General features: G+C 32.6%; 1 protein-coding gene and 1 non-coding gene across 8 annotated transcripts in view; one reads left to right on the forward strand and one right to left on the reverse strand.

Annotated features, from left to right (window-relative positions):
• LOC129763536 (Ca(2+)/calmodulin-responsive adenylate cyclase) overlaps nt 1-19020 on the forward strand; it is a 154527-nt gene that overhangs the window by 59012 nt on the left and 76495 nt on the right. The window contains exon 1 of one of the 7 annotated variants that reach the window (XM_055762706.1): nt 17087-17106. The exons of the other annotated variants lie outside the window; for them this stretch is intronic. The gene's annotated coding sequence lies outside the window, so the exon portion shown is untranslated. Of the gene's footprint in view, nt 1-17086; nt 17107-19020 lie in introns of those variants that run through there. 7 annotated transcript variants of the gene reach the window in all.
• Nucleotides 3730-3811, reverse strand: Trnas-gcu (transfer RNA serine (anticodon GCU)). The gene has a single exon. It is a non-coding gene; the product is annotated as a tRNA-Ser (tRNA).

Raw genomic sequence — 19020 nt, forward strand, 5'->3', positions numbered from 1 at the left:
GCACCTGCTAAACAGTTTCAGTGAGTGATGCCTAAGAAATTTCCTTTCACTGAGTGTACAAAAATGCAGCGTCCATACATTTCACCGAAAACTCAAGCCGATAACATTTATATATTTGATCGATCTTCATCCTTTGCTACGCGTAGAGAAAATACGTGATCTTGGAATTACGCTTGACTCAGCTTTAAAATTCAAGCCGCATTACTCGGACATAATATCCAAGGCTAATAAGCTTCTCGGATTCATCTTCAAAATTTCTGACGAATTCAGAGATCCCACTTGCCTGAAAGCATTATTCTGCGCGCTTGTTCGGTCGGTTCTGGAATTCGGCGTGGTGGTTTGGTGCCCCCATCAAGCATTGTGGGTTGATAGGATCGAATCAATTCAGAGAAAATTCGTCCGTTATGCCTTACGTCATCTCCCATGGAATGATCCAATCAATCTTCCACTCAAGACGCCCGCTGCCAGTTACAGGGCCTCGAGAAACCTCAGAAAAGAAAGATGGTAAGCCAGGCAATGTTTGCAGCCAAAGTGCGGTTGGGCGAAATAGATAGCCCTGGTATTTTTGCTGAAATGAACGTCTATGCACCTGAAAGAGTCCTTCGGTCTAGAAGCTTTCTTCATCTTGGACCACGTTTGGCGAACTACGGCGCACACGACCCAATTCGCTTTGTCAGCACGATCCAATATGTATTACGAATTGTTTGACTTCAACCTATCTGCTGAAGCTTTCCGTGGTCGGATTCAACATGGACCATCGGATCAAGGATGATTACTGGACGAAGACGCTTCCTACTATGAGTTGTGATAATTTTTTATGTTTTTTTTATATTGTTTTATATTTTGGCCACAATGTTTTTTTATGTGTTTCTATCAATGTATGACGGTAATAAGTGAGGTTTTTACGCCACTTTGGTTTTTCCCCACCGATTTTTCAATATGACAACAAATAGTCAGATGAAATAAAGATTTAAAAAGAATAACAGAGGGAAGAAACCTCACTTTCTATTTTGATATAGCATTGAACGAACGGGCAAAACTCTTCGCCTCAGAATATGCGCGAAGTAAGCATAGTGCAAAGCTGGCACTGACAGGAAGAAGCAAAGCAGAAGATAAATATTTAAAAGGACGAACAATAAGTTCAGTGTTTCAGTGTCGCTCTGGACGGTGAGCAATCAACAGTATATGTTAATTTCGAGTTAATTTGAAAATCTGCTCAATTTGGCGTTTTATTGCTTCGCGAAACGTTCGTGACCCTCACTTAGTGGAAGCATTCATTCATCTGCCTTCATGAGTACTACTAAATGTTTGTACTAAAGAGTTTCATTCTTTGGGACGATACTTGAATCAAATACTACACTGGATTTTGTTTTCGTAATCATTGTTTTTATTTTTTTTATAGTTTACCCGGTTTAGAGATAGAGGTTCAAAATTTCTAAATATCTATTGTTATGTTTTTTTTAATTTTTTTTCTCCGTGTGGCGCTTTAGGAGGAGTTTTGAAACGGAATGCTGCAAGTTTACAGGGCATGACAACTGCAAAAGGATTTTATAAATTGTCAATTTCCAAAACAGATTCGGAAATGCACTATACTTTTTCAGAGACAGATTATAAATAGGCTGACCAAATAGTTCAGGAATAAAAACGAGACACGTAAACCAAAAAAAAAATAAACAAAAAAAGCATGGGTTATATCTATGATATAACCGCAAGGTTGACGTGGGACTACCGTTGGCTTAGTAGTTATTTGTATGTATTGATTAAACTATTGTAAGTAAAAAATTTGAACAAATGCCAAAAATACGCTAACTTGCAAGTGTTTGCAATGCCGATTTCCATAGGTTGAAGCCTGTGTTGGGAAAACCGTAAAATCCAATCAAAACGCGTCAGTTAGATAACGTTGAACATTTTACAGTTATTCAATTGTTTAAATCATGAAAAAAAATCATTAATTAATTGTGATAGATGCGTAGAAATATTTCCTATCAATTGTTGTAAACATCTTCCCGATCTATTATGAAATGTTCGAGTTACAAGCATTCGAAATCTTTCATTTTTTCCTGTGTGTTCTGTGTTTAGGTTTTTCATTTTACCCCCCACATATTCCGGATAGACGCTCAAATGCGATGCTCGTTCGTACGGACACTGGAGAGAGGAGATATTGCAAATTTGCACCGCCCGTTCAAAACTAATTAGGTATAAATAAACAATTTGCGATTTCTAATACTCTATAGAGGCGAATGAACTCCCAGAGTTCAAAAATGGTCTAAAATACGGGACTGTCCCGTTGAAAACCGTATGTTTGGTCAGCCTAATTATAAAGCAATGAAAAGAAATCTTAAAACCCGTTATGATCATGTGAAGCAAATTTCCAGAACTCAATTATCTCATAGTTTTAGATCGGAAAATGAAAGTAAAACGATTCTTGTTCTCGGAAGAAGAACATTATGTGAAGCTGTAAAGGTAGTTTTAAGCATGTTTTATGCCTAGAATGAAAAATATAACAGATGAACTAGTTTCATTCCAAACCTTTATGGCAATAACTACAAACCATAATGTCACCATGTTACAGTCACTTTGAATCTATTTAGGCTAGGATCTTTATAAAAAGAACGATCTTGTCGAATCGATTGTCCAAACGGCGTAGGGATCGATCCACTGACTAAATCGGTACCAAAGAATCGATCTTTGAAAAATCAAATCTTTTTTTTTCAATTTACCTGCTTAATTTATACTAGAGCTTGTCTTTATGCAATGTGTCTCTTGTTTCGTTCTCTCATATTGCTCTGATATGGCTATGGCATAGATATTATACACAAAATCGCCTCTCGTTTGAGTAAATGCTGTACCAGTATGGATGGGTAGCACATTTTTTGTTATTTTTAGGCTCATTCAATGTTATTAATCAAGATGTCGAAAAATGTGCTAAAATTAATTTTGGGTGTGTAATAACGATCTTTCGTCATAGAAAAAGAGTTGCAATCATGAGCAATATTGGAACCCATTGTAAAATTGACTCTTATGTAGATGTTCCGCAGCAGACATCAATCATTAGTGATATTAGCCCATTTTATGCCAAGCGTTCCTAAAATCGAACAGCAACTTTGATAATTTTTCATGGCTTTGGAAAGCAACCATATGGCAAGGTTTGGCATCAAACGATAGCTTAGTCTATTAGCTGACACTTAGTATCAATTTCATTCCATTTTGTTTAACTTTATTGGGCAATAAATTCGGTTTAATTCATTTATTTCATATTCCTTCAAATTATACTAAGTTCATGTTCAGTTGTTCAGTTCATATTCAATTTATATTTAAATTCTATTCAATCGACATCAATCATTAAAAGAATTAAAAACGAAAATATTGATCGTTTTCATCATTCAATTACTTTACACATTCATGTTATATTCATTTCATGTCCATTAAATATTCATCTCATGTTCGTTTCGTTCATTTCATATTCATTTAAAAATCATTTATGTTCAAGTCATATTCTTTCATATTCAAAAAAATATTTCAATGAAAAAATGAAAATTACAGGTCTAATATTTTGCGATAGGGAACAACATAACCAATTTCCACGAAAATTTGAGAAATACTTTATTGGTTTGGCATGAAATGGCTGTATATCAACACAAACATGTTCAGGATATGTTCGCAGTAAAAATAGTTATGAACGTTAAAACCATTACATTAAAACGTGACCACCGAGCAAAAAAGTTCGACCGACGAGGATGGGATTCGAACCCACGCGTGCAGAGCACATTGGATTAGCAGTCCAACGCCTTAACCTCTCGGCCACCTCGTCGTGATACGATTCTGGGGAACACAAACCACAGAAAAAAAAGCTCTTTCGGTGGGCAACCGTAGTGAAGAAGCACAGACAGAGAGATGCGATGGAATTATTCATGGGCTATTAGCATAGTTATGAATGAATTAAAATTACTATTATTAGTCTTAACTTAGTTTTGACAAATGTAAATGGATGCTTATTTTTCAGATTTATTTATAAGCTTAACAGAAAACACGCCATTTGAGATAATTGAAACTTCCCAGAACGAAGTGGAAAATACAACATCGACTTTGCTGTAATTAGTCACGGCTTTGCGGTTGGATTCTTTCGTCTACCATTCACCCGACTTGAAATATACTCTTCGCAAATAGAGCATTCGTTCTAATCGCACACTGCTCAGTCATTCTGCGACGGGAAACGGAAAAAATGTACTCTTGTCGAAAAAATATAAACGGCAAAAATGCGCCCAACGTGAGGTTATTTATTTTCCGGTCTGCTTCTGCTGATTCTTAATGCAGACCAGGTTTTGGTTGCTGATGTTGTTCATTGCGAGGGGGAGGAGTCATTCCACTACCTTTTTTTTTTTGCATTTTCAAGGTTATGAGAAACGAAAAATCGGACTCTCCGTGTGCGAACTGAATTTAGATGGAGCTCTGAATTCATTGCTTTGAAAATATTTAAAAACTCTTCTCCGTCGCAACCCACGCCCCACACACCGCCGTATTTACGCTTTTGTTGAGCCATAAGAGGATCAAGTAACGGTGCTTCTTCCATAACCGGCTTCCCTAACCTTTGAATGACACAACGCAACAACACAGATGTTCCTCGACAGCTAAATCTAGACGACGATGTTTAAATGTTTCTCTGTCTAGCCGACGAAGTTCTGCGGAGCGCTGACTCAGCCGGTGCCACTAAACAGGCTGGTTTTATTGGAAAAGAAATATTTAATCACTTGCGTTTCAGTTTACGAGCCACTTGCTCAGAATTGGGAACCCTTCTCGGAGTGGAAATCGTAGTTGACAACACCATGTCATCATTAACTGTTGACATAAAGCTAATAGCGGCAAATGGTTGATCTTGAACTTGCAGATGATTTTTAGTTTTTTCTCTGTTGGTTTGATGAATCTTCGCTGACACACACTGCTTACTAATTATTAAAATTCAACTCACGTTCACCGGAATATTATTAGTCTTTGCTGCGCTATGAGTAATGGTACCACCTTTTCGGCACTCCGTGCACCGTAAAGTTTCGCTGAAAACCTAACTCGTCTTCTTGGATGAGCTGTGCGCGTTTCATCGCATTAATCCACCGAAGAAGAACCACACCCGGGTTGCAATAAAAATACAATATTGTGGCTAGCGGCAACAGCAGTAGTAGAAGGGTTTGCACCTCGCACCCCGTAATGGCACCGGCGACGACAGCCAGAGCCAACCACCAACCACCGGTGGGGAGTTGTTTTTAATTAAGCCGTTAACGGCAGACCGCCGCGAGGTCGTCACATCCCTAGACCGTGTCAGAATCCAGAACAATCCTCACTGTTGTGTTATTCTTTTTTTTTTTCTGACTCGCATACAAACACACGCACACGTCTCAGTCTCACAGCCCAAGGCGTCATCGGTGGAATATTTTTCAATTAATTCTTTGTTGTTGGGCTGGTTTCTTCCATTCGCCGGACGCCGCAACGGTCTTGTGCACGGTGGTAATATGCAGCTTCAAAGCTTCCTCTGGCCTGAGGAGGTGGGGAGAGAGGGGAATTTCAATGAATAGGATGTATGCCGCAGGGAGCATCTCAGATTCAAGGGTGCCCATCCTTCCTGGCTGTAACCTTCGGATGCTTTGAAGGGCATGCCTAGACTCGCCCTTGCTTAGTTGGTACATAGGATAAAAATGGGAAAAAACACAGTGGAAGTTGGAGAATCTCATTTATGGGTATCTTTTAAAGGTCTAATCACTTAGAAACCGGAATCATTGCTCATTTTATAGCAACTCCACTAGCGATCGGTTCTGTAATTTTTTTGGCGTCTGTTTGTTTCGGAAGTGTTTCTGTTCAGTGCTGAAAATTTCGTCACAATCCGTCTTGTTCTTAAAAAGTTGTATCACGTCGAAAATCCGGCATACCCCGGATACCCTAATTCCCTAAAGAATGTTATCTTTCTTACTGTACCCTAAAACAATCGGACGCTGAGGTAAAATCTAGTAGCCAAAACACGAACTCGAAAATTGTCCGGCAAAGTTTTAACGCAATACCTAAGATGTTCAACTATGTACTATGGAATCTAAGTTGACATTATAGATTTTGGGTATCTTCAAAACCAAATGTTCCATAAGGCCGCGGCTCGAAGAGTTATCCCAAGCAAGTTTAAGTTCGTTGTCGATGACTAGAAGTTGCTGAAAAACTCCTGATCAAGCAAAGAAATTGAAGTTGTGAGCTGATAATGCCGGTACAGAGATGTACAAGTAAGAGTGGCTAAAATGGGTATTCCCTCGTACATGAAAGCACACTGTGTTGACCAGGGCTAGTTATTTTCGAAGCTAATAAATGTGATTGAATTTTATTCATACAACTCTCACTTCCACTACAGTCATTTTCGGTGGACTAATTTCAGTGTATCGGGGTGAAGTGGAAACGAAATATTCTCTACGCATACAGTAACATTGATTCTTTTGTTTCGTTCTCTTACAAGTATAAAAGCAGAAGCTTTCACTGACGATTAAAACTGCTTGAACGGGTTATATTTATTTTCATTTCGCATGTTAGAGGATGCTTGCTGCTTTCAAACGTAAGTTTTATTTTACCAAAATGGATCGTCGCGGACCGTGTTCAAAATTCTTCAATCACTTGTAAATAACATGTTTCTCTGTTATTTGGAATACATGATTGTTACAGAAAATGTAATAAAATGAAAGACGGCACAGATCGGACTATTCCTTTCTCGAGTTTTTCACCCTCTCTAAGGGTGAAAAGAATAGTCCGATTTAAGCTGTCTTCATTTTATTATATTTCCTGTATCAAACATGTATTCCATGTTACGAAGAAGCATGTTATTTGCAAGTACGCTGGATTCTTTTTTATGCGTTTTTTGCGTGATATTTTTTACGCTATTCGCTCAAAATTACGCGATTTTTTTATGCGATTTGCTTGAAATTACGCGATTTTTTTACACGATTTGCTCGAAATTACGCGATTTTCGACTAGGTCTGCGCTTTCAGCGTGCCCACGCAGAATTGCGAGCACACGCACAAACGCATACACAACGCCGGAAGCACGCGCACGCACATACCATTGGGTGCACAAACACGCACACACACGCGCAAACATGCACAAACATGTGCACAAAAACGCGAGCGCACACAAACATACAAATGGACGCACAGGTGCGCACAAACGCGCACACACAAGCACATACACGCGCACAAACGTGCACACGCACATACGCACGCACGGAAAGAATCAAGCACACACGTGCACACACGCACAAATTCGTGCAGACGTACGCACACACATCCACACATGCCCATGCACAAAAAAACGCGCACACCTGAACACAAGCAAGAAAAAAACACGCGCAAACGCACGTACACACGCGCACACAAACACGCACAAATGCGCGCAAACACGCCTACACATGCCCGCGCATAAAAAAAGCGCACACCTGCATGCAAGCAAAAAAAAAACAGGCCCAAACGCACGCGCACACACGCACACGAACACCCAAGAAACGCGCGAACATACACAAACACCCACACAAATACACGTGCACAAACACAAACATCGGGCTGTCGAATACTCCGCTATCCGGACTCGAAGCTGACCGGTATCCAGTATCCGACCAAACTACTATCCGTTTCATCACTAATTTCACTAATTTCACACTGACAACTAGCGCCGGTAAATAATTACTCCTGCAGGCATACTACACAACCCTCACTGCACCGTTTTCATTAGTTTCAGTGAATAAGTTTCGAATGCAACAAGGAAACATTCATTTCTATAGAAACTGCCAGAATACATGGATGCTTCAAACTAATTTCCAAGTGACGATTTCTAACGTCGCTTTTGTTTGCAGAATGAAAGGAATCAACGTGAAATGAAAGGAATATGTACGAAAGAGACGAGATATTTTTCTTATTGTGCGTGAAAAGAGAATAGATATATTTTTAGCCTGCATGGTTCTGGTTCTGTTCTGAGAAGCGATAGACACATTATTGAGTGACGATGTGCTAATTTAAGTGAAATTGTCAGGCCCTGGTGTTGACAACCTATTCTTACTGCTGAAAGGTACTTCGGACGATGAACCAGCCTAAGGCTAAAAATCTCTATAATAAAGACAAAAAATGTACTTCGAAAGTATCGTAACAAAAGCGCAGATTTCATCGAAAAGGGCCTGAGATCCAAAAATCTTGAATTTAAAATCCAAAAAAAAAACTCAGTCGGAGAATCTAAACATAAAAATCTTAAAATATAAAATATCTAATTTTTTAATAATAAAAAAAAAATAAATAAACTATATACGATAAATATAAAAATCCATAGATCTAAAAATTTTAAAAATCTCTAATTTAGAAAAAAAATCGAGAAAACACCGAAACATCTAGAAATGTTAAAGTCCGAAAGTCCAAATGTATGTTATGAAAAAAACTTTGAAAAGTATGAGAAATTGAAGAGTTTTGAAATCTTAGTTTTTTTAAATTTTTCTTGATTATCAATTTTTTAATCAATTATTGAAAAAATTTGGACAATCAACACATAAAAATAAAAATTAAAAACAAATTAAATAAACAATTAGAAATTCCTATTCGTGTTGGGTCCGTACTCTCGGAAATAAAACTGCAGGGCAAATTAGAAAAAAAAAGTGAAACGAAGAATTTAAAAATATAAATCTAAAAATCTAAAAGGAATTTAACATCTTAATATCTGCGAATCCAGAAATTCAAACAATCTTTAAAAAAATATATATCTTAAAGTTCAAAAATTAAAAATTTTAGAAATTAGGAATATATGATATTTAAATATTAAACTTGGAACATATAAATATTTGAAAAATGTAAAATTAAAAAAAAATCCAATATAATTAAATTAACTATTTAAAAACTGAAAATCCTAAAGATATTAAAAACAAAAATTAAAAAAAACAAACGCAAATTTAATAAAAACACAAATTTGATGAATGGAAAAAAAATTTAAGAACCATGTGGTTTAAAATTTTAAAATTTAATAAAGATAACGATCAAACAATCTCAAAATTTCAAAATTGAATCATTTTAAAAAATAAAAAAAATATTAAAAATTATTCTATTAAATTATTATAAAATATATTTTTTTAATTATAAAATTTTAAAAATCAAAAGATTTATAAACTCTAAGGATCCAAAAATCCAAAAATCTGAAAATATTGGAATTCGAAAAAAATGTATAACAAAAACATTGAGTGAAAAATTTTGAAGAGCTGAAAAATCTTTAAAAAAATGGAAATTCTTTTTTTAAGATCTATAAAATCTAAGAATCCAAAAATCAAAAAATCTGAAAATATTGGGATTCGAAAAATATACAGGGAAACTTCGATATAACGTACCCTCGTTATAACGTACCCTCGATATAACGTCACTCGATATAACGTCACTCGATATAACGTACATTTTACCTCGATATAACGTACACCCAGGTTTTTTTTACGCGGGGGATACGTACCTCGTAAAAAAAACCGCGTTAATTGGAAAATCCGCGTAAAAAAAAAACCGCGTTAATTGGAAAATCCGCGTAAAAAAAACCGCGGTAATTCGTAAATCCGCGGTTTTTCTAAAACAAGTTATCTAAAACAAGTTCTGTACCTTCAATCAATCCCAAAATACAGCTGGTTTTGTGATTCCGGATTCTAAATGAATCAAACTTTAATCAACAGTACGAAGGGTAACATCATGAGAAAGGCTGGCTTCGTCTTCTGATTGAAGTTATTCATTAACTTTAATAAAACAGCAACACAATAATGTATTATAGACTACGTTTGTGAGTACTTTATTATGCTTCGATATAACGTACAATTCGATACAACGTACAATTTTGAAAGTGAAATGTACGTTATATCGAAGTTTACCTGTATGTATGACAAAACCGTTGAGTGAGAAATTTTGAAGAGCTGGAAAATCTTTGAAAAAATGAAGATGAATCCAAAAATTCAAGAACTTAAAAGATTTTAAAATCTAAAACTTTTTTACTTTTCAAATAAAGAAATAGAAATTCGTGTTCGTGTTTGGTCCGTACTCTCGGAAATGAAACCAAGGGGTTAAAAATTATAAAAAAAAAATAATTTAAAATTCTAGGAATGTGAAAAACATGAAACCTAAAAAGCTTGAGAAATATAAAAATTTAAAAATTTTAAAAATTAAAATTCAAAAATTCTAAAATCGAAAAATTTAAAAATATAAATCTAAAAATTTAGAAACAATTAAACATCCTAATATCTGAGACTTTAGAAATTCAAAGAATTTTAAAATAAAAAAATAATCAAAATATCTTAAAGTTCAAATATTAAAAATTTTGGAAATTAGAAATATAAAACATTAAACTTGGAACACATAAATATTTGAAGAATATAAAATTAAAAAAAAATTCATCTATCTACTGAAAATCTGAAAATTTGAGAAATCCAAAATGTAAAAAAAAACACCAAAATTTTATAATAAAAAGAATAAAATTTGACGAATGAAAAAAATCATATAAAAACCTTGTGGTTTAAAATTTTAAAATACCATAAAGATAACGATCAAAGAATCTCAAAATTAAACAATTTAAAGAATAAAAAAATAAATAAAAAATTTCAAATTTGAATAAAAATATAAATCATAAAAAAAATTAAATCCTTCAAATTAAATCAAAAATTAAATATAAAAATCCAAAAATTTAAGAACATCAGAGATTTAAAAATCTAAAAATTTTTAAAATCTAACGATTAGAAACTACAAAAATCAAAAAATATACAGTAAACAATATTTTTTTTCAAATTATAAAATTTCAACAAACCACTAAAAAATTTAAGTATCCTAAAATCTATAAATTCAAAGAATTCAAAAATCCAAAAATCTGAATAAAATGTAATTCGAAAAATATATGTACAACAAAAATGTTGAAGAGCTGAAAAATCTTTAAAAAATTTGAATTAATCTTAAAAATTCAAAAACTCCAAAGATTTTGAAATTTTAAACTTTTGAATTCTGAAAATAAAAAAAAAAAGGTTGAGTTGAAACAAACGTAAATGTTATAAAAAAGTGAAAAACTCAAAAATATAATAGCTTTACAAATTAGAAAAAAATTAAAAAAATACAAAAAGTTAAAACAAACGCAAATCTTATAGATAATTAAAAAAAAAACAAAAACAAAATAGCTTTACACACAAATTAAAAAATTTGAGGAATGTAAAAAAAATTTAAAATTGATCAAACTTTTGAAGCTTTAGAGATCTCAAATTTCGAAAATTAAAAAAAAACTCCAAATTCGCAAATATAATTATTAAAAAAAAATCTGAATATTCAAAAAGTCTAAAACTAAAAATCCAAAATTCGATAATCATAAAAAAAAAACTAAATGCCAAAATCTAGAAATTTAAGGAATCTATAAATTCAAAAACTTTAAAAATCGCTGAGAATTTAAAAAGACAAAGGATTTAAAACTCAACTCAAACTCAAAAAATTTAAAAATATAGAAATTTGAAAAATATGAAACTAAAATTTTTAGAAAAAATAACGGTAGAAAAATCTAAAAATTTTGAAACTCGAAAAATGCAAAAAAATGTAACACGTAAATTTTATTGAATTTTTAAAATTTGAAGAAAATCAGGATCAGTTCAAAAAAATAAATAAATAAAAACTTACAAATTTCAAAAACCAATTTGAATTATAGGTTGATTTAAACAATTTAATAATTTAAAATTTGTCAAAGTTCAAAAACTGAAAAAAAATGCAATTCATAAATTTAAAAATCTGAAAATCCAGAAATCGAGAATTCATAAAATCAAAAAAACAAATCAAAATGAAAACAAAAGTTGAATTTTAAAAATTTTAAAAAATATAAGAAAAATATATAAATATATTAATCTAAAAATTTTGAAATTTAACATTGAACTTTCAAAATCCATAAATCTTATCATTTAAAAAATTTAAAGATTAAATTTGGAAATGTAAAAATCCTATAATTGTAAAATTAGAAAACAAAAATATTAAAAATCCAAATTTAAAAAATTATAAATTTGAAAAATGTGAAACTAAAACTTTGGAAAGCAATAAAATTAAAGTGTACAAAAATCTGAAAACCTTTATAAATTATTATGAAAATTGAAAAACTCAATGAACTGAAAAAATCTTCAATAATTTTGGGAATTCGGGAAGTCAAATTTTGGGAATTCGGGAAGTAAATAAAATCGAGACAAGCGCAAATTTTGAAAAAAAATTAAAATTAGAAAAACCGCAAATTTCATGATGAAAAAAAATCATATGGTTCGTCAATTGTAAAAATTCCTCTTTTTTAAATAATTGAAGATTTAAACAATTTAAATTTTTTTAATATCCCGAAATTAAAAAAAAAAATTTTTTAAAAACAATATTAATATCGGAAAAAATATAACAAGCGTAAATTTTATTTTTATATTAATTTTTTTTATTTTTTTTTATATTAATGATTGGATCAATTAAAAAAAACGAAAACTTACAAATTTCAAAAACCAAATTGAATTAAAGATTAATTTAAAGAATTTAATAATTTCAAATTTGTGAAAGTTCAAAAACTGAAAAAATACAATTCATAAATTTAAAAATCTGAAAATCCAGAAATCGAGAATTCAAAAAATCTAAAAAAAATCGAAATGGAAACAAAAGTTGAAATTCAAAAATTTTAAATTTTAGGGATCTTAAAAAAATTCAAAATCCAGAAATCTAATCATTTAAAAAATTGAAAAGATAAAACTTGAAAATGTAAAAATCCTTCAATTGGAAAATTTGAAAACAAAAACATTAAAAATCAAGAAATTTGAAAAATGTGAAACTAAAACCTTGATAAGCAATAAAATTTAAGTGTAGCAAAATCTGAAAACTTTTAAAAATTATTATGAAAATTTAAATTCAAGAGAACTGAAAAAATCCAAAATTTTGGGAATTCGGAAAGTGAAAAAAAATTGAGACAAACGCAAATTTTGAAAAAAATTAAAATTCGAAAAACCACAAATTTCATGATGAGAAAAATCAAATGGTTTGTCAATTGTAAAAATTTCTCTTTTTTAAATAATTAAAGATTTAAACATTTTAAAAATTTTCAAGATTCTAAAATTCAGGAAAAAAAATTTGAAAAATTTTTAAAAAACAATCGTAAAAAATCTGAAAATAAAAAAAAAATAAAAAATCTTCAAATCAAACAAAAAAATGGGTTTTGAAAATCATCATAATTTTAAAATTTGATAATTTAAAAATTAAATGTCTCACAAAATGTGAGTAAAATTTGAAACTCTAAAGGTATGAGAAATCAATAAAAAAAAAAAATAAATCTGAATTTGAATAAATCGAAAAGCCATAAAATTTAAAATTTTCTGGATCTGAAAATGAAGAAAGTAGAAAATTCAAAATACAATACTCTCAATTTGACAAATTTAAAAATAAAAAATTTTATGAAACGAAAATTTTTTAAATTGATAAAGCGTAATATTGATAAAAAATAATATAAATATTGATAAAAATCAAGATATTGAACACATTAAACAACTATAAAACTTGAAAAATTTGAAACTCAATGAATCTAAAAGTTTCCACAATCTGAAGAACTATAGATTTGAAAAATCTTAAAATTAGAATCTAGAAATGTGAATGATCTGAATATTTAAAACTCTGAAACTTTATAAAATTCTGAAGATCTGAAAATTCACTAAAAATAAAATTTTTTATAATTTTAAAATCTAAAGAAATTAAATAAAAAAACCAGAAATCTATAAATTAAAGAACATGAAATATGAAAATTAAAAAAAACCACAAATTCCAAGAAATTGCCTAAAAAATTAAAAACTTTCTGAGAGAAAAAATAAAATTTGAAGAGCACATAATTCTAAAAATTTCATTTAAAAATTGGAAATTGTATAAATTTGAAACCCAAAAAACTAGAACCAATGGTATAAAATTAAAAAAAAAATATTGCCATAATTAAAAATACAAAAATTCCAAAATGCGAATATAAAAAAATTAAAAATATCGAATATAATTTCAATCTAGATTTTAAGTTTTTCACTTTGCGCCGAGTGAAGCACATGGTGCTCAACGAAGCTTCCAGAAGTGCTCCGTGAACTTGACGAAATCATAAAAAAAATATTTTATTTAAATGACCACTTTTTATATATCGACGAAATTGTCAGAAAAATATCACGACGTAACATTTTTTTTCATGTATTTTCATTAAAAAGGGAAAATGTGAAAACCCTTGAACCAGGGGGACCAGGAAAAATTTCTAAGTATGGCCAACTTGTATATTGTTCTCGTAAAGACAGGAATGGATCATGAATCAACCATAATCTTAATACACACGAGTTATTTCTATTTTTCTTTGTGTTAGATTCTCGGAAAAAGGAATTCGAGCTTCCGATATTAAATTATGGAATCAAAGCTAGGGTTTCATTTTTCAATTCAGTTCTTGGATTTAAGATTTCTTTCAAAAGTTGAATTCCAGACTACAAAATGCAGATTCCAAAGACAGACCCCACATTTGGATTTGGGATTCGAATTTTAAGACTCCGGATTTTGATTTCCAATGTGGGATTTGAAGTTCAGATTTCATACTCTAATTCAGACCTAGATCCGGCTACAAATTCAAGAATCCTTATTCCAAACATGGATTGGGGATATTATGGACTCTGACATTAGATTCAGGATTTTGATTTCAGATTGAATTCTTATTTCAAATTTCAGAAGCCATACTTCCGATTTCGTATTCTAAATTCTGAACCTTCAAGAATTAACCCTGTTTGTTTCTCTATTTTTTATATTAGAGTTCATAGACACTCGTAGTGCGTCTTATTTTTGTGTTCGAGTTTCGTTTTCATTCGGATAGGATCAAAATCGAAATAAAAAACTGCGAAACTCGTTCACATTTTACGACATGGTCTAATTTATCTACCGCTACCAAACCAAGTTCAAACAAATCAATGCCAGCCATGAGCATTCCATCAAAAGCAACCGAAAAAAAATATATACACCGATTTCTTAATTTACTTCTCAACGCCCCTTCTGCTGCCCGGGTGGTTCTGTGAATTACCGCGCGCGCTGGAAGTCTACATAATTCCTCCTTCGGTTTTTATTTATGAACAGTACGCACGAACACGCAGCAGCAGCGACTCTCAGTTATAAACAAACAGCACACACGTCTTCAGAGTTATGATTTTTCGGCTTCCGGCCACCCCTAAAAAAGTCGAAATTCATAAATATTGAATACCTTCGGGCACCATCACGGTTCGATGTTTTTCTATTTTCTGGTTTTTTTTTCTTCTCTCTCATTTCGTTAAGTTGTTTCTCTTGGTCGTTATTCATAACCACATTCAGCAAACAACAACAAAAAATGGTCCAACGGACTAACCAAGGTCTTATTTCTCCGGTAGCATCCCGCGAGATGAATTTCGATTCCCACCGGTGGGAATTTGCACTGTGATTGAATTGTGCCGTTCACTCCTCCGCCAAGGCCCTGCCGGTGGAGTCCCTCTTTCACGGGGGGTCCACTTTAAGGTTTCGGTTCGTGGAGATCGATATCGACGACGCGTGCAAACTTGACAAGTCAATCAAGGGTAGGACAGCAAGAATTGTTGTTGCACCATTGACATCGATCAATTGATTTAGTGCCTTGCGACAGGAGGCGTGCACTCCGTTTGACAGAATGACACATGTTGCCAACACCTTGGGAGGGGGTGGTACAAGAGGTTGGAACAGAGTCGTGCCTCAAAATATCATTCCATTAAACGGTCGATAAAAATATCAAATCGTTACCAAGCCTAGCGCTGGACGGCAGCAAGCCAATGAATGCAAATTTATGTTGTGAATCAAGCGCTCCAACGAACCAACGACAGCCCCCCGTCACCAAGTCTATCGCGCCCTCGACGCACAGCCCCCTTTTTGTTCCATTCTCTCTTTACGCAATAAAAAGAAATCATAAAATCTAAACCACCGCAGCAATAGCGCTGATAGGTTAATTAAAGCGTTGATCGGCCGCTTTCAAATGCAGCAACCCGCCGCCATCGCATCCATCGGCCGGTAACTTTCCGATGGGGATTGTACCTAGCGAAATGGATCTATCCGCGCGCTCGGTTAATGCTATTCATCCCCTCGCTCCCTTTTAATATGCCCTCAACACACCGAGCCGAAATGTATTCGTTAATTGCAACAAATCAATCATACGCTTTTATTGATGGTATTCCGCGCACCCACCTCCTCAAGGAATGACCCCTTGAGTGTGAGCGCTCCACCGCACAGTAATTCGGCGGACCGGAACTCTCACCCTGCCCGACCGTTTTTTTTTGTTTCCATTTTTACACAGTTGGAAAATGTATTTTTACCCACAAATTTCCGCCAAGATGATGATGGTGGGAGGTGTGCTTATTTTTCTCCACAAACCGCAGGACCCAAAAATAGTCACAATCTTTTTACACATTAATTTTTCGACGTATTTTTTGCACCTGTCTTTTCCCGGATGGAATCTCGGATTTCAGTCAGTAGGTTTCAGCAGAAGTGTAAAAACATAAAAAATAATTTGAAAACAAATTGGTGGGGCGCGAAATTCTGCCTACACATCAGCAGTAGCAGTCGCAAACCTGTCAAAGTCGGGTGTGATGACGATGGAAACAAAGAAATTCACGATTTCGATAAAAATGTCACATTAAGTCGGGTCTATTATGTGCGATTTTGTTACATTGAGGGTTGACAATTTCACCCAAGTCAATCAAGAATTCGCTCGGAAAAATCACACAAGATTGATGATGGCGGTTGCACACTCAATGACAAACGCCACCCCGACAGTGATGCATTCCCGCGAAGTCACGCGGAATTTCGCCCAACCCCCAATCGGAAGATTGATGAGTAAATCGTTTAATGTGCGCGCCCATTAACATATTTTTAAGCCTTTGATTCATTTGAGCGTGTTACAGATTTTTCTGGAAGACAAAATTATTTATGTTTGATTTTTGTTTTTTCTTCTTCTATCTTTCAGGTATGTGTAACTGTTGGGGAGCCGGACGGAATCTAATTTAGTGGTTCGAATCTTGAGTCTTAGGGAGCATCCCAATACGGTTCGGATTGTAAGGTACATTATCTAAAATGGGTATAATGTTTACTTCAATCGATGACTGGTTGCCAATTGTTGACATACAAACAACAAAGTAAAAATGAATTTCTTTCTGTCTCTTTATGAACTTTATATAAAACTCACTCTCTTTAACATTCGTCACTCAATAATGAACGCACTGCATTTCATGTTACACCTTATTCACGCTGACTCAATATATTACTCTCCCTTCTCCTTTTTCCCTCTGAAGCGAAGTTTTCAATCACCATTTTCAGAGCGAATCCAAACATTCAATTATTGAAGCAGTGCAGTGGTAAGCGTGAATGCTATACCCTCCCATCTCTTTTTCAATACAACCATTTTTAGAACGCGGGCCGATGTAACCCATGTTGGTGATACGAAACGAATGAAACTTTCAATTGAAAGCTGCGACATGAAACTTTCTGACGATGATAATGAATATAGCCCATTCGAACAGTTTTCCAATCGTCAATGAAAACTTATGCTTTTCAAAATAAAAGAAAAACTACAGAAATGAACGAAACAAAGAAATCGATGTGAAAGGAGAAAGTGAAGAAACATTTTGATTTCTTTTTTTAAGAAAGTGATAGGTTCTGAGTTGTAGGGAACTAATAAGGTTTACATATACACATGAAATCAATTCAAAAATTAGCAAAATTATTCTAATAATTCAAAAATTTCCCTTTTCTTCCGAAATTTTCTCAAAAAAAAAAAACTTCCAGGCTAATTTTCAGTCTTTCAACAGCTTGTATGAGCGATGAAGTAATACGATTAAAGTGGTAGACCCGTAATAAATATTAAAGCTATTTAGCATTGCTTACGAACCCTCCTATACTCGCTCACCGGGTCTCACAGACCCGAAAATCAATAACTTTGTTGTGAGAAGGCTGGATGAAATGATTATTAGAACTGAATTAGGTTGAAGAAAAAATATTTTCTGGAGTTTTTTCATTCAATTATACCCTTTCCTCTAAATAAATGCCAATAACGCTTAAAAAGTATACAATAGCAACGGACACGAACGGAAAATTCAAAATTGGAATATCCGACGAAGTTCAATATTCAGAATAATAAAAACATAGGAAATCAAAAATTGTTGGAACCTAAACCTTCGGTATTTTTTATAAGAATAATTCAGAAAATTTGAAAACTTTGAAAAATGTAAAACATTAGAAAGATTTGAAATTTTTTTAAAAACTTAGGAAATGAAAAGAACTTAAAAAACATAAAAAATGTTGAAAATTTGAAAATATGAATAACCTGAAAAGTTGAAAAAAAAAAATTAAAAATGGAATTATAAAATAAAAAAAAATTAAGTTTTGAAAAAAATCAATGAATTTTAAATTTAGAAAATGAGAGTGCACAAAGAAGTTCCGAAAGCTAAATTCTGAAAATTAAAAATTCGGAGAATCCAAAATTCAGCAAAAAAAGAAAATTGAGAATCAATACAATTGTAAATCTAATTCGGAGCAATTTCACCCCAAATCGGCCAGAAAACAGCAAATTTGATTTGATCTTTTTTGAAACTTGGTACTTGTGATGAAAGCTACATAAAATCACAACTTTCTTTACACTATGACCAATTTGAATTACGGCTGATTTTTAAAAAGGACGTATCAAAATGATGATTTTTTTTCGATTAGTTTTATTATTTATTAATTTTAATTTATATCACCATTTTGCTTAGTGTGACACGGCACCACATGTCAAAATTCATTAAATTATAATGGTTTTCCAATAAAAATATACAAAAAAAAATCGAAGAAGGGGGTATTTTGAGATATAAAAGTTTTCAATATTAAATTTATAAGTAAGTTTTTTTTTAACAATGTATTTTAAATGTTATTTTTCCTAAATAGCTAATTGATTTTGTCTACTTTGTCAAACATAATATTTTTATCCGACATCTGG

This window comes from Toxorhynchites rutilus, chromosome 1 (assembly GCF_029784135.1).
Source record: "Toxorhynchites rutilus septentrionalis strain SRP chromosome 1, ASM2978413v1, whole genome shotgun sequence".
Taxonomy (NCBI): Eukaryota; Metazoa; Arthropoda; class Insecta; order Diptera; family Culicidae; genus Toxorhynchites; species Toxorhynchites rutilus.